The sequence below is a fragment of the Syzygium oleosum genome, unplaced genomic scaffold (genome assembly GCF_021117445.2).
Source record: "Syzygium oleosum isolate NSW1041296 unplaced genomic scaffold, Sole_v2.1 Sole_v2.11, whole genome shotgun sequence".
NCBI classification, from domain to species: domain Eukaryota; kingdom Viridiplantae; phylum Streptophyta; class Magnoliopsida; order Myrtales; family Myrtaceae; genus Syzygium; species Syzygium oleosum.
The window spans coordinates 6,461,618-6,477,405 of record NW_026607495.1 but is presented as its reverse complement, the minus strand read 5'-3'; the positions used below and the strand labels follow the sequence as shown (position 1 = coordinate 6,477,405).

Genomic DNA, 15,788 nt, shown 5'->3' with positions numbered 1-15,788 from the left:
TCATCAAGTGCATACCAAACGCAGAAAGCGATCACAATTTCCCTCAAAGTTCTCCAATAAAGCTTGATGTTTTGCTTCAAACCGCGGCATTCTTCCAACACCCTTCAAGGTCTCATGCATCACCTCATCGGTGACCTCCGAGCAGCAGATGGACAAGGACTTAAGATTACTCCGAGCGATACTCCCACTACACGAGAAGCTAAAGGGCCTCAAATGCAGATTCACCAACGAAGAGCATCCGTGAAGGGGCAGTGGAACTGCGCTCACACGGCCTCGTATCCACGTTGACAGAAAGATCCTCAGGGAAGGCGGTGGACAGCAAAATGAAGCCACGGGCTGAGAATAGGCATCCAATAGTCGAGGAATTCAATGTCGATGCGGAAACTTCCTGACACTAGGCGACGCGTACAGAGGATCAAGACGCTGTCCACGAACGGGGTGTCGTGCCAGGGGAAGGGAGAAGACGAGGTCAGGGACACGTGTCACCCACTGGAGACACAACTTGCAATTTTCCCGCGCATTTTAAATGCGAGCGACGACCATACGTTGTTGGATCACAAGTTCGAATCCTCGTAAGGATTCATGAGGCTACGATGATGAGAGGGCTTGCTCATGTTGAAATACCGAGTAAATTCATTGCAGACGTGAAGATTTGAGAGGGCGATGAATAAAGGAGGATTTAATTTTAGAGTAAATTCAGCTAAAGTTCACAAAAAGCTATCATCACGATAAATAATAAACATAAGAAGAGAAGTGTCACATATGCACATGTTACATTCACACATTCTTTCTCCTCGAGATTGGCAATAATTCCAAGAGAAAGAATAATGCAATGAAACAATTTCAGATTCCCAAATGTTTATACATCATTAAGTTAAAAAGACTACATGATACTCTTTATTAAGGAAGTGAAATCCATTAACGATATTGTAGACACAATGTCAAGATCCTAAATCAACCATTTATGTCAGGATTCCACATCTCTGAGATTGGAATATAGCATATATTCTTTACTACTACATCGAAACCATATATATATTTGGCTAGTCATGTTCCACACATGAATGAATTTTGCACATCGGATGGGATGCATCACTTAACAATGACACGTGAAGGAGTGAGTCAATCTCGGGTGAGAGATTTCAACATTCAAATGAAAAGTTTGTTAGTCGAGTACACTGTGTGAACCATTTACCATTCAACCCAAAGTATAAATAATCCAAACCAAACATTTGGTTCTCTTACAAATGAAAATAATAAACATATACAGATGAAGCAAAAGCTTGGCACTATCGAGTAGGTCTCAGAGCTTGCAGCAATACCACGAAGACAGTTACCACCGGACAGAAGGCATGACTCAGCATCTTTCGGTCAATTCTATCTAACTCGATAGATAAATAGTTACCTTTTACTCCATCTTCCTCTTCGACAAATGCCTGCCTAGCAGAAAAGGCACATGGCAGGTATAAATTAAGACTCTCCAAGAAGGGTGGAGTGGAAGCGCTTCGGTAAGAAAGCCCACATGCATTGCTTCTCACACTGATGTCTGCAGCTTCAAGGCTTAAGAGGTTCACCCACTGGAACGACACGGGCATAACCACCACAAATTCTTGAACAAACCGTCATTCTGAATCAGAAATTTCATCTTCATCCTCGTCCAGTATGTAGACCAGGGCCTGCATTCTTGCAGCTAAAACACAAGCCACACCTCTACTTGCTGTTGCCAAAGAAACATCAACTTGATTTCAGTCTGGTGTTCCTTGAATATATGGCCATAGCTAACGTGATGTTTAGATACCTTTGCTGGGTAAAAGTAAAAGTACAACACATGAATTATGCTAAAACACAGGCGGGAAGCAAACCTTGCGTGCCTAAAGAGGCTATGGCATGCATGTAAACTATGAATACTCTACAGTATCTTGATCTATCATCATGAAATTGTACACAGTGGTTCTCAGTCGGTAACTCAGACTGCAATGCAACTACCATAAGAGGATGATTTTTCTTTTTGTATTTGTCTGGCGACTATGGATTCATCCTTTCCGCACTTTGTCCTCTCAATTGATTTAAAATTTAGGGGAAAAACTAATACTTCAGTATTTTACCTCTTAGACTGAAAAAATGTTCTTCTTTGGAGCATACTTTTGCACAACTTCAATCCGTAGGAACAAACATGAAGTGGTCCATTAAGGAGGCACAATGTACGCCCAACTAGATAAATTTGTTACTGACACTGGCAAGTTTATCAAACATTGATGCACAAACGAAAGAGTATGGGTAACAATAAGTTTCCAGACATCCAAAACTGCAAATGGACATGGTAAGAAGCTCAAAGAAAAATTTTTCAGAACTACACAATTGATGGCATTGCAATGAATTGATCCTTAGCTCGATAGTATGACAGTGTCAAAATGTTCTTACCACTAACTGACAAGGGAGGAACTACAGTATGGGGAATGCTGCGAAGCTTCTCATTCTCCATCTCCAGGCGCAAGATAGGGTCCTAGATGTGTAGTTCCACCGGGGTTAGTGTTTCAAAAGTGAGAATAATATAACCAAGCAAAAATGTCCTCACAAAATAGAAGCGAAAATGGCACTACTAACTCATTATGGCCATCAAATGCACATTTCTTAACGTAGATACAAGTACAAGGCTCCAACTGTCAAAGTATGTTGGAACTTTTGCAGTTACGGTAAGGCAGAAAGTAAAACATCCTTTGAAATCGCAAGCATGCATTGGCATGTATATGCATTATGCACATAGGAGGAAAAACTAAGCTGCTGGTACACATGCTGATGAGGAGAGCAGATAAATAATAAATAGGAACAATAAAAGAACAAACGTTTTTAAAACCGGACCAGTGGTTCAACTGGTCAAACAGGTAGAACCGTGCTCTACAGGTTTGACCGATTGAACCGATTGCATGTGATGTCATCTGATAGAATACTCTGCATATATTAGATAACACACATTCAGAACAAAAGAAGCCCAGTGAGTCGGCAGACACCGTAGCATCTAAACAGATTAGACACGCTTGATGTCATTATCCACCACAAATTGAAGAAAGAAGAACTGGTCCAGACGAGTTGACAGATTTGCCAGGTACCAGTTGACAGGTACACCTGGTTACCGGTTGAACAGGGTCTATACCACCAGTTCTTGACCAATACCATTTCTGCTGGGAAACCAGACTTGACAGGTCTGGTTCCCAGTCCAACCAGAGCCACTTCTTAAAACTCCGAAAAGAACAGGAGTCGACAGAAAAGCACAATATGCTAGTTTTTTCCTTTAGTGATCAATGTCTTAAATAGTGAATTGACATGATCGGAATAGAACTCAGGATATTATGAGTAAGAAATCAATATGCAAGCTCCGGATCCACGAGTTACCGTCAATTGGTACAACTCCCAGTTATTTGCACAAGCGGTTCCTGCAATATGCACAAATGCAAGGTCACTGGCCCGCAAGATCGTCATCTCGGTATCTCCCAACTTTTCACGAGTATCGTTCATCTAATTTAGCAACATAACATTATGATGTTCCTGTTTCCAAAAGAATATATTAGCCACATTTGCAAATTTGGGCTATAAAATATGATATTCCAAGCTTTTACCTTATATAGAGCCAAATCCACACAACAGTGACCAGGAGGGATGCACAACAAGATCCTTCCAAAGGTCTTCCCCGCTTCACATTGCTTAAATCATTGGTAAGTCCTCACACTATTGCTATACAATTTGTTACATCTAAAAAAGACTCGTCAGGTATTTGGAAGGAAATATGATCTGAAGCAAATTCAGAGTCATCCTGCAGAGCCACACAAAGAAATGATTAGCATGAAAAAGTAGTTGTACTCTGCACATGTGGATCTCTGGATAATATTTGTATTTTCAGATTAAAGGTATATACCCCATAGAAGGACAGTGAATTGGGAATGTATCTGGTGGATCCTGAAACTGACGTAAGAGGGAATAGTGGCAATGAATTCTTACTAAGTATCTTTTTTGAAATAGAAGAGAAAGGCATCTGGGCAACTTCCTTGAAACTGTGATGATCAAATTAGATTCGAATCAGGAAACATGAGATACAATATTTCCATACACAACAATCATAAGCTAAACAAAGAGCCCAATCCGATAAGATCACCCAACTAAAGCTTCCATGTACATTGTCAAGTAATCAAACCTGAGATCAAATACAAAAAACTAGATTATTGGACAGAGGGTAAGTGAAAAACCATTGTTGAGGACAACCTCCAGAAGACAACCCCTAAACCCCAAGGTTTCCTTTTCTTTCTCTCCATCTCTCATTATAGTCTCAAGGTTTTGGCCACTCAGGCAAGGATATGAAAAATATAGGTACAACTTTATGGTAATAGGCATATCGATAGAAATATCTACAGACAAACCCCATTAGCAGAAGTCCTGAATCAGCCAAACGAGAAATGAATATTTCAGCTCAAATAATTGATGAGTTGATTAAAACCAAAAGCACAAGGCTTTTTTTAAAGGATTGCAATGTTTACAGAAACCAATTTTGAGTGCGGGTAATCATACTCAAACTCCTGTTATGCATACAAAGAGGTCCAGAATTTCACATTTGGTACACATATCAGCAATGAGGACCAGACTTGAAGGGGGGAAAAAGCAATCACTTCAAACAACAGATAACAGCAATGATTTATCACATAGTTCATATTTTTACCACTGAGGTAGCATGTTTAAGAACATTTATGAATGGAAAAGTAGATTAGCATTAATGTGAAGAATTTACGATGAAAGAGCAATAAACAACATATTCAAGCCCTTACCCAAAACAAAAAAAATAACATATTCAAGTAAGAACTTCTATACACTAAAAAGATTCTATTACATTTCAGCTTTCTAATTCTTTTGCTAATACCTGCGTTCCATCTGTTGAAATTCCTTTGCAAGTGTCCTCCGCAAATATTCGGTGTCCCCCAATCCTCCAAACTGCAGTAATTCTGACTCTCTGCATTTTTTCTTCGAGACAATAATGAGGGTAAGACATCTCACTAACCTGACAAGAAATGTCAAGGCAGAAAAGCGCAAGGAATTGCATTTAATCTTTTGGAATGTAAGACCTTCTAATCCAATGAGAAACGACAATCGACCCGTCAATTTCAATCCTTCTTATCATGTGGTTACTTAAAATAGTGCTGGACCAACAATAACCACAATTGTAGCCCAGCAAACCACCCTAACTCGAGCCAACTTCATCTAGTGGAAGAGCAGTGCCCTTAAGTATTTCCTGTTCCAGTCATGGAACAGAATTGGGAGAACCTGTAGGTATTATTGCGGGAAAGATCCTAGCCATAGGGCTTTGGTGGGTGTCCGTTAATTCATATCCTCAGTTTTGGCGACTTATTTGGTTACATTGCCTTAAAGCATGAGTCAGCCGCTTAAGCACATGAAAATAATACTAGGCTTGACACAATATCAATCTGTCAATTAACGCATGACCAAATTGCATTACTGTCACGCCCCGAACCCTACGAAGCGCGAGCATCCCACCTTAGGTCGATTATGATGCGACGTCCCAGGAAGCGTCGCTGACCCACGTTCAGAATAGGCATAGATCAAACACATGCGGAAGCAATACATAACAAACCCTGACTAATATAAAATACGAGCCAAGGATAGCCAAGTAATAAACAACGATCAACGCAGAAAATATGTACATACTTATATTACTATTTTAAAACTCTTTTTACAGTGTTCACTACAACCAAAAAGGAAACACCAACAGTTGGGAATAACCAAATAGCCACTTTTCCGTTCTGCTCCGTCCCCACCGGGGTGTATGCTCGATGACCGCTGGATAAAATGCGGTATTCCAAAAAGAGGTGATGACCTCGGCATTCTACTGCTGGGGGTTTGAAAAGTTTCGGTTTACACAACCGTGAGACGAATCTCAGTAAGTTCAACCCCTAAACCTAGGCTAGACTAGCATGCAATCTCCTGACCGGAAACAAATACTTAAAACAATAACACAACAACAATCGAATAGCTCTCTGACCCTGTAGGTTAGACAGTTCAATATATAATAATCACGGCACATATGTGGCGCACCTAGTCACACGTACGCCAATCACATGCTCATGCACCGAGTCTCACACACTCGCATGCCAGTCCACGCATGTTCATGCATGCAAATGTCGTCGACATGTCACGTTCATTTCCTGGCCCACTGGCCCACACTGGCACATTGGCAATCGCCCAATTTATTATTTATTACGACTCGAGTCAACAATATTCAGGGCCCGGTGCGTCTAGCCTGCTTCAAAGTGCATGAGGCGCAGCAACCGATCTGGCCCAGTGTCTCTAGCCTGCTTCAAAGTGCATGAGGCGCAACACTGTTCTCCTTACGAACCAGAGCCTGCTTCAAAGTGCATGAGGATGGTCGCCTTCCGGACGTATCGGGCATCGTCCTGCTTCAAAGTGCATGAGGACGGTATCGACCCGAAGGTCATGACCCAAAGGTCCTTAGGTGATCACACAACTAATTATTATCTGAGCCCAGCGTATAACGCTTCAGGGTATTTTAGGTGATCACATGCTCATGGCAGACACGCATTCTCGCACAATTTCATCACATGCCTCACTCTTGGCATACGCGATGCGTGTCCATGTTATGCAATGCAATGCACCACGAGCACCAACATAATTCAGACACCCAATGTCACAACATGTGCTTAATTGGCCCAATTAATACCGCGTGGCCTAACGTGCGATTCACAAATCAGTAATTAATTTCAAACTAAACATTGGCCAATCGCACTCCACATAATTCAGCCACACGACATGCGACATGGTAGTATGAAATCAATCACAATTAAGCACAAATTACGTACAACCAGTCAACCCGGACATACCCGGTAATTTTCCAATGGGCTCCTAAATTGGTCATTTAATTCAATTAATCTCCCCAAATAATTCTCATTAATCCAATAAATTTTTCCCGATAATAATTTCTACCAATCAGTCCTTAACCCAATCTGAGTTACACACTGATACTATCTAAGTCAGTCCCAAATGTGCCGATAATACCTAAACCAGTCCAGAAAAATGCACTATTAGTCCTAATCCGGGTTTAGGAATTTTACTCACCTAATCCAAGGTCACGACGTCGAGGAATGGCGGCCGATCACTGGTGAACAGTGAAACCGGCGGCGAAATTCCCGGCGACGGCGTACGGACGCGTGAACAGTGACCGTACGGGGGCGCGGAACAGTACCGACCGTACGGACACTGTACGGACAGGTACGGTCGGCGTCGTACGGCGTGCTGGACGGTTGGGTGGCGACGGAACGGCGATTCGAGCTTCGGCAAAGCTCCGGCGGCCCTATTTGCCGGATGGAAAGATAGAAAAAGAGGGAGAAAGAGAGAGAAATAGAGAGAGAAAGGGGTCGGGTGTGGCTGAGACTGAGGCTGGGGACAGAGATGGTCGACGGCGAGGCACGGTGGCCGTCGACGGCGCTCCGGCGGCCGGCAGCGAGCTCCGGCAAAGCTTGCCGAGAGAGAAAAAGAGAGAAATGGAGAGGGAGCTGCTGGCTGGGGGCTGTTCTGGCCGAGAGAAATGAAGAGGAGAGAGAAACTAGTCTGACCAGGTCAAGAAATAGCAGCCCCTTGCGCCACGCGTCGCTGATCCGAGCCATTTGACCAAAACGCCCATAATCTAACGGTTCTAATTCGATCCTATCCAAAAAGTGAAGGGTAAAATGGTCCTTGGCCCTCAATAATTGAGCTGATAACCTCTGGTAATTATCCCAAAATTATTTCAAAAATTCGGACCAAAAATTAGCCCAGGGGCAAAACCGTCATTTTTCTGGTCCCGGGGTGAAATTCCAATTTTCGCACATACGTGTTCCATATGTGCATGGCCAACATAATGTGGCGTCGGAATCGCGAAATTCATCGCGCAAGCCCTCGAAAATCGACTGCAAAGTTTCGGGAATAAAATAATATTATTTTTCAAATTTCTGTCGAAATTCCAATTTTTGGCCATAACGACTCCTGGTATGCGTGGCCACCCAAAAATGGTGTCGGCCTCGAAAAATAACCTCATTTGGCCTCGAAAAGCAATGCTGGCGTCCCAAGGGGCAAAATCGTAATTTTTCACCCCCGGATCAAAATTCCAATTTTTACTCGTACTAACTCCAAACGTGTATGACCAACGTAATATGACGTCAAATTCCCAAAAATAGTCTCTTAAGCCTTCGAAAATCAACATCGAAATTCGGACCCAATTCCGTGAACAAAGCTCGCTAAACTTTCAATTTCAAGGTCTCTCACTAACGGACGGCTGTTTAGAGGTCATGCGTATCGACCTAGGGCTATCCATATCGTAATGGGCTCGATCATTGAGAGAATAAGAAATTATCACTAGTTCCAGAGGTCACGATCGTTCGGTTCAAGTTCAGGACTGATTGACCACGTGTACTTTCGGTCTTGCAGAATCACCCGCGTCCCTATTGTACATCGTAGGCCTTGGCCAAACCCAATCCATTACCCTTTCCTACGATCGGTCCACATTGGCCCAAAATATTCCCTCAGCGTCTCTTGTGATCGGTATCCGTTTCACGATAGGGTCCCCGGTCCACGTACCGTTTCCTAGTTAGTCATACCTCATTGGTTAGTATCCCGAGAGTGATCAGCTCTGGGCGAGACTTACTAAAATGAAATGCGAATTAATATCAGTTTTATTGATCCCGGAATTACATCGAAATTCGGGCTGTTACAATTACACCCTAATATTCTAATTCTATATAAATGGATTGCACAACCTAGCAAAGGCCAACAAAATTAGCCGCTAGAGTACATGAAGGCAATACTAAGATGATCACACCTCGCAGTATCCAAGCCATTGCCTCACCAAATTTCAGGTACAAAGGACGAAGAGATGACCCACCACCTGTAGAATCATAAGGTCATCTTATGTCTAATTATGAATCCTGTCTCGCTTGATGTCTCCGGATGATACATATGATTCTATAACTAGGGCTAGGCGAACCTTTTCTTATTAGCCGAATGAAATTCATTAAGAAAGCCAAGGAGGAGCAAAACTCACAGATAATTCACAAGAGAAAAAATTTATAATTTAATGGTTAGCCATTCTATCAACAATAATGACATGTCACAACTCAGCCCAAGGAAAAGTATATGTGAACTGAAATGACAGAAAAATGTTTAACTTTCAAGATATAAGTACACATGGAATTTCTATTGGAAGCTTTCTATAAATGATGATGCCAAAAATTCCACTTGGTATGTCCATCGGGTATAAACAACTAACAACTAAAGATTTTGGGGTTCCAGGTGCCATATTTTAAAGGACATATAATTAGGAACTAGAACAAGTAAGAGAAAATCACTCACGGATCAATGTCAATTTCTTCATCAGCCTCAAATAGATCTAGAAGCTGCATAACAGGATCTTGATCATATAGAACCTTCAAGAACACGACAACAAGTTCACTGTCGAAATTCACAAGAGTATATAGGAATTCACCACAAGGAAGGACCCAGATTGACAAAAGTTAGACAAACCTATTGTATGTTAATAGTTGATCACTTGGCTCTGACATCAGTCACTTTGTACGTTTCAGAAGCCAACTGAAGAAATTTGCAAAAGCTTCAGCAAAATGCACATTATTAACCAATACAAAATGCTTTCGACCCCTAAGGCAAATTCCACAAGCATGCCATAGGCTCGAGAATTCCATAGGATCCTACCAGTATTTTGATCCTGCTCTAGATCTGAGCAGTCGCACAATAATTATTTTCATTTTGAAACAAGTAAGATTGCACTTCTTTAGGGTAGCATGTGAGAATTGAAAAGGTACAAACAAACCCCAAGTTGTGCGAGGTATAGGAAGCAAAGATACAAAAAATTCATGCAATTTCTCTTATTTGCTCTCTCAAAAGCATGACAATATCAACAAAACAACAATGTGTTATTGTCGGTATTCCGTAATAACCTTAACATGTACTAAATGGACCTTTGTTGAAGAGGTTCAAGTCATGTGAAAAGGCGAGTATTCCGTAACGACCTTAACAGGAACTAAAGGGACCTTGTTGAACAGATTTAAGTCATGTGTAAAGGCCTACCGTCTAACAATGACTCCTTTACAATGTCGATAAGGGACCTTGTTGAACAGATTTAAGTCATGTGTAAAGGCCCACAGTCTAACAATGACTCCTTTACAATGTCGATAAGAAGCACGTTTTTCAACTAATTAAATGCTATTTGACTTACGTTTATATGTTATTCTAAGCACCCAATATCGTGTCTTATCCACGAATAGTTCAACTTCATGTCTAAAATTTAGGAATTTAGTGTCACTAAAGACATGATACCATACGTGATGAGAGACGGGCAAGATATGACAATAGTCGCCAATAGAAGATATCAAGAAAGGTAGATAAATCATAAGAAAGATTTTAACAGGCATACCGGCTGCACAACAGATGAGAGCACCCTCATGAATCCCTCAACCTGTACAAGCAGCATTCCAGCCTTTTCTACTTCATTATCCACCAGTGTCTCATCCAAACCAATACTTAGATAATGAAAATGCCATCTTGAAAGACCCTTGAGCTCACCCATTCTAAAGCCAATAATTTCTACAACAGGCTACTAAGTAAATAACAATACTACAATTACTTAACCCCATAAGTCAAATATCATCTCTTATTAAGGAAATTGACACACACTTGTAAGGGATAAAAATAGCATTGAACACATAAGTTACATGCTGGAACCATCGAAGTTAAAAGTTTACGAAAGAAAATGTTTTACATAGTAAATGGTCATTACAAGCCATCTTCATCTTCTGCAAACTGTGTTTGAACTAAACAACGTACTCTAGAGTCTCTGACAAATAAAGTTATACTGGAAAATTCATTCAAGAAATGGAGCCTAGTCTGCTATCCAATTCATGCAAGAAGGATAGAAGTTAGGAATGTTCATGTGAAATTATCAAGTCCTGCCCCAAAAGTCGCTGTAAGAGAGAGAGAGAGAGAGAGAGAGAGAGAGAGAGAGAGAGAGAGAGAGAGAGAGAGAGAGAGAGAGAGAGAGAGAGAGAGAGAGAGAGAGAGAGAGAGAGAGAGAGAGAGAGAGGCCATTTATGTGATAATTGTGGGCATAAGCACAATATTGACAGGAATTGCCAGTGTTTTCAAGGAGACAAAGCCCTAGCCCTTCTGGTGGGAAGGGTAATTTCTTTACTACATTCAAATATAGAACCACATCTCTATCCAACAACTTATGCTTTTTGATCACTTAGCACTAGTGTAACAGCCCGAATTTCGATGTAATTTCCGGGATCAATGAAACTGATATTATTTCGCATTTCATTTTAGTAAGTCTCACCCAGAGCTGATCACTCTCGAGATACTAACCAATAGGGTATGACTAACTAGAAGATGGTACGTGGACCGGGGAACCTATCGCGAAAGGGATACCGATCACGAGAGACGTTGAGGAAATATTTTGGGCCAATGTGGGCCGATCTTAGGAAAGAGTAATGGATTGGGTTTGGCCAAGGCCAACGATGTACAATTGGGACGCAGGTGATTCTGCAAGACCAAAAGTGCACGTGGTCAACCAGTCCGGAACTTGAACCTAATGATTGTGACCTCTGGAACTAATGATAATTTCTCATTCTCTCATTGATCCAGACCATCACGATACGAATAGCCTTAGGTCAATACGCGTAACCTCTAAACAGCCACCCGTTAGTGAGAGACTCTGAAATTGAAAGTTTAGCGGGTTTTGTTCACGGAATTGGGCTCGGATTTCGGTATCGATTTTCAAAGGCTTAAGAGACTATTTTTGGGAATCTGACGTCGTATTACGCTGGCCACACACGTTTGGAGTTAGTATGAGGAAAAAGTGGAATTTCGGATCAGGGGTGAAAAAATTACGATTTTGCCCCTGTGGGCACCGAGGCTGGATTCGGAGGCCATTTGAGGTTATTTTTCGTGGCCGACGCCATTTTTGAGTGGCCACGCATACCAGGAGTCGTTTTGGCCAAAAATTGGAATTTCGACGAAAATTGAAAAAATAATATTATTTTATTTCCGAAACTTTGACGTGGGTTTTCGAGGGCTTGCGCGATGAATTTCGCGATTTCGACGTCATATTAAGTTGGCCACGCATATATGGAACGCGTATGTGCGAAAATTGGAATTTCGGTTCGGGATCGGAAAATTACGAAAATGCCCCTAGGCCATCTTTTATTAATTCCGAAAATTGGATTTAATTTTGGGATTAACCAAGGTGAGTTAAGGTTAAACCAGGTCTGGTCAACCATGGTTGGGGACAAAAGACCATTTTACCCCTAAATTATTGGATTTGATCAAATCTAGTCCATTGGATCAAGGGTAAAATTGTCAAATGGGCTCAGATAATGACACTTGGACTCCACTAAGACCGTCTTTGACCCATTTGACCAGATAGTCTTCTCTCTCTCTCTCTCTCTCTCATTTTTCTGTTCTGCCGAGAGCTTCCCCATTTCCCCCAAATTCTTCTCCCTTTTCTTCCGTTTCTGGTTCTGGCGTGTACGGTTCTGCAAGTTCTGGTACTGTTCACGCCGGAACAGTACCAGCCGGAGCTGCCCCCATCGAGCCAGCACCACCAGCAGCTATTTTCACCCAAGAGCAGCCACCATCAGCCCCGGTTATACTCCAAAAACAGCTCTATCTCTCTCCTTTTTCCCTCTTTTTCTCATTTTTCTGTTTTACAAACAGTACCGCCGGAGCTTCGCCGGAGCTCCGATCGCCGTTCCGTCGACACCCAGGCCTCCAGCACGTCCATACGTCGCCGTTCAGCCCGTCCGTACAGCGACCGTACGGTCACTGTTCACGTCCGTACGGTCACTGTTCATCCAGACCGTACGGCCGTCGCCGCCGTGACCGGCACCTCGCCGGCCACCGTTCCCATCCGTCCGTACAAGTGTCCGTACGGGGGTGGTACTGTTCCCCCCCGTCCGTACACCGCGCCGCCGTCCGCCGGGAATTCCGCCGCCGGTTTCACTGTTCATCAGTGATCGGCCGCCGTTCCCCGTTGTCGTGACCCTTGTTTTGGTGAGTAAAATTCCTAAACCCGGATTAGGACTGATAGTGCGTTTTTCCTGGACTGGTTTTGGTATTATTGGTGCATTTTGGACTGGCTTAGATAATAGTAGTGTGTAATTGAGACTGGGTTGAGAATTGATTGGTAGAAATTATTATCGGAAAAATTTAGTGGATTAATGAGAATCGTTGGGGAGGATAATGGGGTTTAATGACCAATTTAGGAGTTCGTCGGTGAAATTGCCGGGTATGCCCGGGTTGACTGATTGTACGTCAATTGTGCTTAATTGTGGTTGATTTTGTACTGTTATGTCGTATGTGGTGTGGCTAATTTTGTGGAGTGTGATTGGCCATTGTTTGGTTTGCAATGAATTACTAACTTGTGAATCGTACGTTAGGCCACACGGTATTAATTGGGCCAATTAAGCACGTGTTGTGACATTGGGTGTCTGAATTATATTGGTGCTCGTGGTTCATTGCATTGCATAACATGGACACGCATTGCGTATGCCAAGAGTGAGGCATGTGATGAAATTGTGCGAGAATGCGTGTCTGCCACGAGCATGTGATCACCTAAAATACCCTGAAGCGTTATACGCTGGGTTCAGATAATAATGAGCTGTGTGATCACCTAAGGACCTTCGGGTCGATACCGTCCTCATGCACTTTGAAGCAGGACGATGCCCGGTACGTCCGGAAGGCGACCATCCTCATGCACTTTGAAGTAGGCTCTGGTTCGCAAGGAGAACAGTGATGCGCCTCATGCACTTTGAAGCAGGCTAGAGACACTGGGCCAGATCGGTTGCTGTGCCTCATGCACTTTGAAGCAGGCTAGACGCACCGGGCCATGAAAAATTGATGACTCGAGTCGTAATAATAATTAATTTGGGCAAGTGTGCCAGTGTGGGCAAGTGTGCTAAAGAAATGTGCATGACATGTCAATGACACTTGCATGCATAAGCATGCATTGATTGGCATGCAAGTGTGTGAGACTCGGTGTGTGAGCATGTGATTGACATACGTGTGATTATGCATGCCACGCATGTGCCGTGACTATTATATGTGGATCTGCCTAATTTGCAGGGTCAGATAATTGTTTGACTATTGTGGTATTGTGATTTGAATAATTGTTTCCAGTCAGGAGATTGCATGCTAGCCTAGCCTAGGTTTAGGGGTTGAACTCACTGAGATTCGTCTCACGGTTGTGTAAACTGAAACTTTTCAGACCCCCAGCAGTAGGATGCCGAGGTCACCACCTCTTTTTGGGAATACCGCCTTTTATTCAGCAGTCGTCGAGCATGCGCCCCGGTGGGGATGGAGCAGAACGGAGAAGTGGCTGTTTGGGTTATTCCCAGCTGTTGGTGTTTCCTTTTTGGTTGTCGTGAACACTGTAAAAAGAGTTTTAAAATAGTAATATAAGTATGTACATATTTTCTGCGTTGATCGTTGTTTATTGGATGGCTATCCTTGGCTCATATTGTAATTGTCTGGGTTTGTTTATTTTATACTTCCGCTTGTGCTTGATGTCTGTATGGGCATGGGTCGGCGACGCTTCCTGGGACGTCGCAATTTATCGACCGAAGGTGAGATGCTCACGCTTCGTGGGTTACGGGGCGTGACAACTAGTCCCATAAAATTCCACATGGAACTAGAGTAGGAGGTACTCCATTCAAAACTGTCCCTGTTACCTATTTACCTCCCCAATTATCAAATTTTACACTTCAATCGAAGGCGAAGTCCTAGCGTACAAGAGAGGCGGAGTATTATGACGTTTAAATAGTAAACCACATCTTTATTTCATAGCTTAAATCTTTTTATCTCTTGGCAATTGTTCCACAAAGTTCTACACCGTTGTGAATGCACATTTTGAATCGACAAAAGGAGAAAGGAGCCCAAAAGCATCGATCGGCAGTACCATGTAGTTAAAAAGAGTTCATAAGCCCTGGTAAGAAAGAAATAGGCAGGCTTTCAAAAATGAGCAAAGTTCTATAGGTGCTGTAAAGGATCTTTGGCTTTCCACCTTATTTTTTTCACATTGTGGTGGCAGTTATTTGGACACCAAGTCTTTCTTTAATTTTTAAGGTAAATATGAACTTATAGGTAGTAATTTGTAAGTAAGAGGCATCCCCCTGGTGCTCTTGTTGCCTCTTTAATAGACTTACTTATCAAAAAAGAAAACAGGAGAGTCTATAACCTTAAAGAATATAACTAGAAACATCACTTCTCACTATAGTAGTAATCAACAAGAATGTGTAGCGCGTACATGAGAGTCATTGTACCCAGGAGAAGCGCAGAATCTAATCTAATTAACAACAGCCCTATAGTGTGCATGTATATGTGTGCACACCTGTGCAAGCACATGATCGCATGCATGTGCACGCCGAAGCACATGTTCACAACATACAAAAATGCCCACATGCATGGAGAGAGATCTGGCAGGGGAATAAACTGGCAATATATTTTCTCTAGACAATAAAGGATTTTGTTGAAAGAAAAAGTTCCAGTACATCGGTATATATCAAAACAAAACAAAAGAAAAACAAACAAAAATGAAGCATTAGAAGAGTATACAGAATCAGAACATGATGCTCAAAGTCGGTTAAAAGGTACAACGTAGAAGCAACCAAAGATTCCAAACCCTACATTTTGTTGCTTTTTTTCCTAAGGCCCCACATGAGACAAAGGTGCGG

The 15,788-nt window shown here is 42.3% G+C and overlaps 2 protein-coding genes and 1 long non-coding RNA gene across 6 annotated transcripts in view; 1 reads left to right on the top strand and 2 right to left on the bottom strand.

Annotated features, from left to right (window-relative positions):
• LOC115694481 (anaphase-promoting complex subunit 4-like) overlaps window positions 1-15,788 on the bottom strand; it is a 40,557-nt gene that overhangs the window by 20,792 nt on the left and 3,977 nt on the right. The gene's annotated exons all lie outside the window — the stretch shown is intronic.
• Window positions 1,180-15,788, bottom strand: part of LOC115663992 (disease resistance protein RPV1-like) — a 73,225-nt gene continuing 58,616 nt past the window's right edge. Inside the window, exons 1-6 of one of the 4 annotated variants that reach the window (XR_008817459.1) lie at window positions 4,904-4,988; window positions 3,911-4,046; window positions 3,615-3,808; window positions 3,391-3,543; window positions 2,422-2,503; window positions 1,180-1,717 (exon numbers count right to left, since the gene is read on the bottom strand). The gene's annotated coding sequence lies outside the window, so the exon portion shown is untranslated. Of the gene's footprint in view, window positions 1,718-2,421; window positions 2,504-3,390; window positions 3,544-3,614; window positions 3,809-3,910; window positions 4,047-4,903; window positions 4,989-15,788 lie in introns of those variants that run through there. The other 3 variants (XR_008817457.1, XR_008817458.1, XM_056315903.1) reach the window with 3 other exon arrangements.
• LOC130139279 (uncharacterized) lies at window positions 10,923-11,208 on the top strand. The gene is made up of 2 exons (XR_008817522.1): window positions 10,923-11,020; window positions 11,092-11,208. It is a non-coding gene; the product is annotated as an uncharacterized LOC130139279 (long non-coding RNA).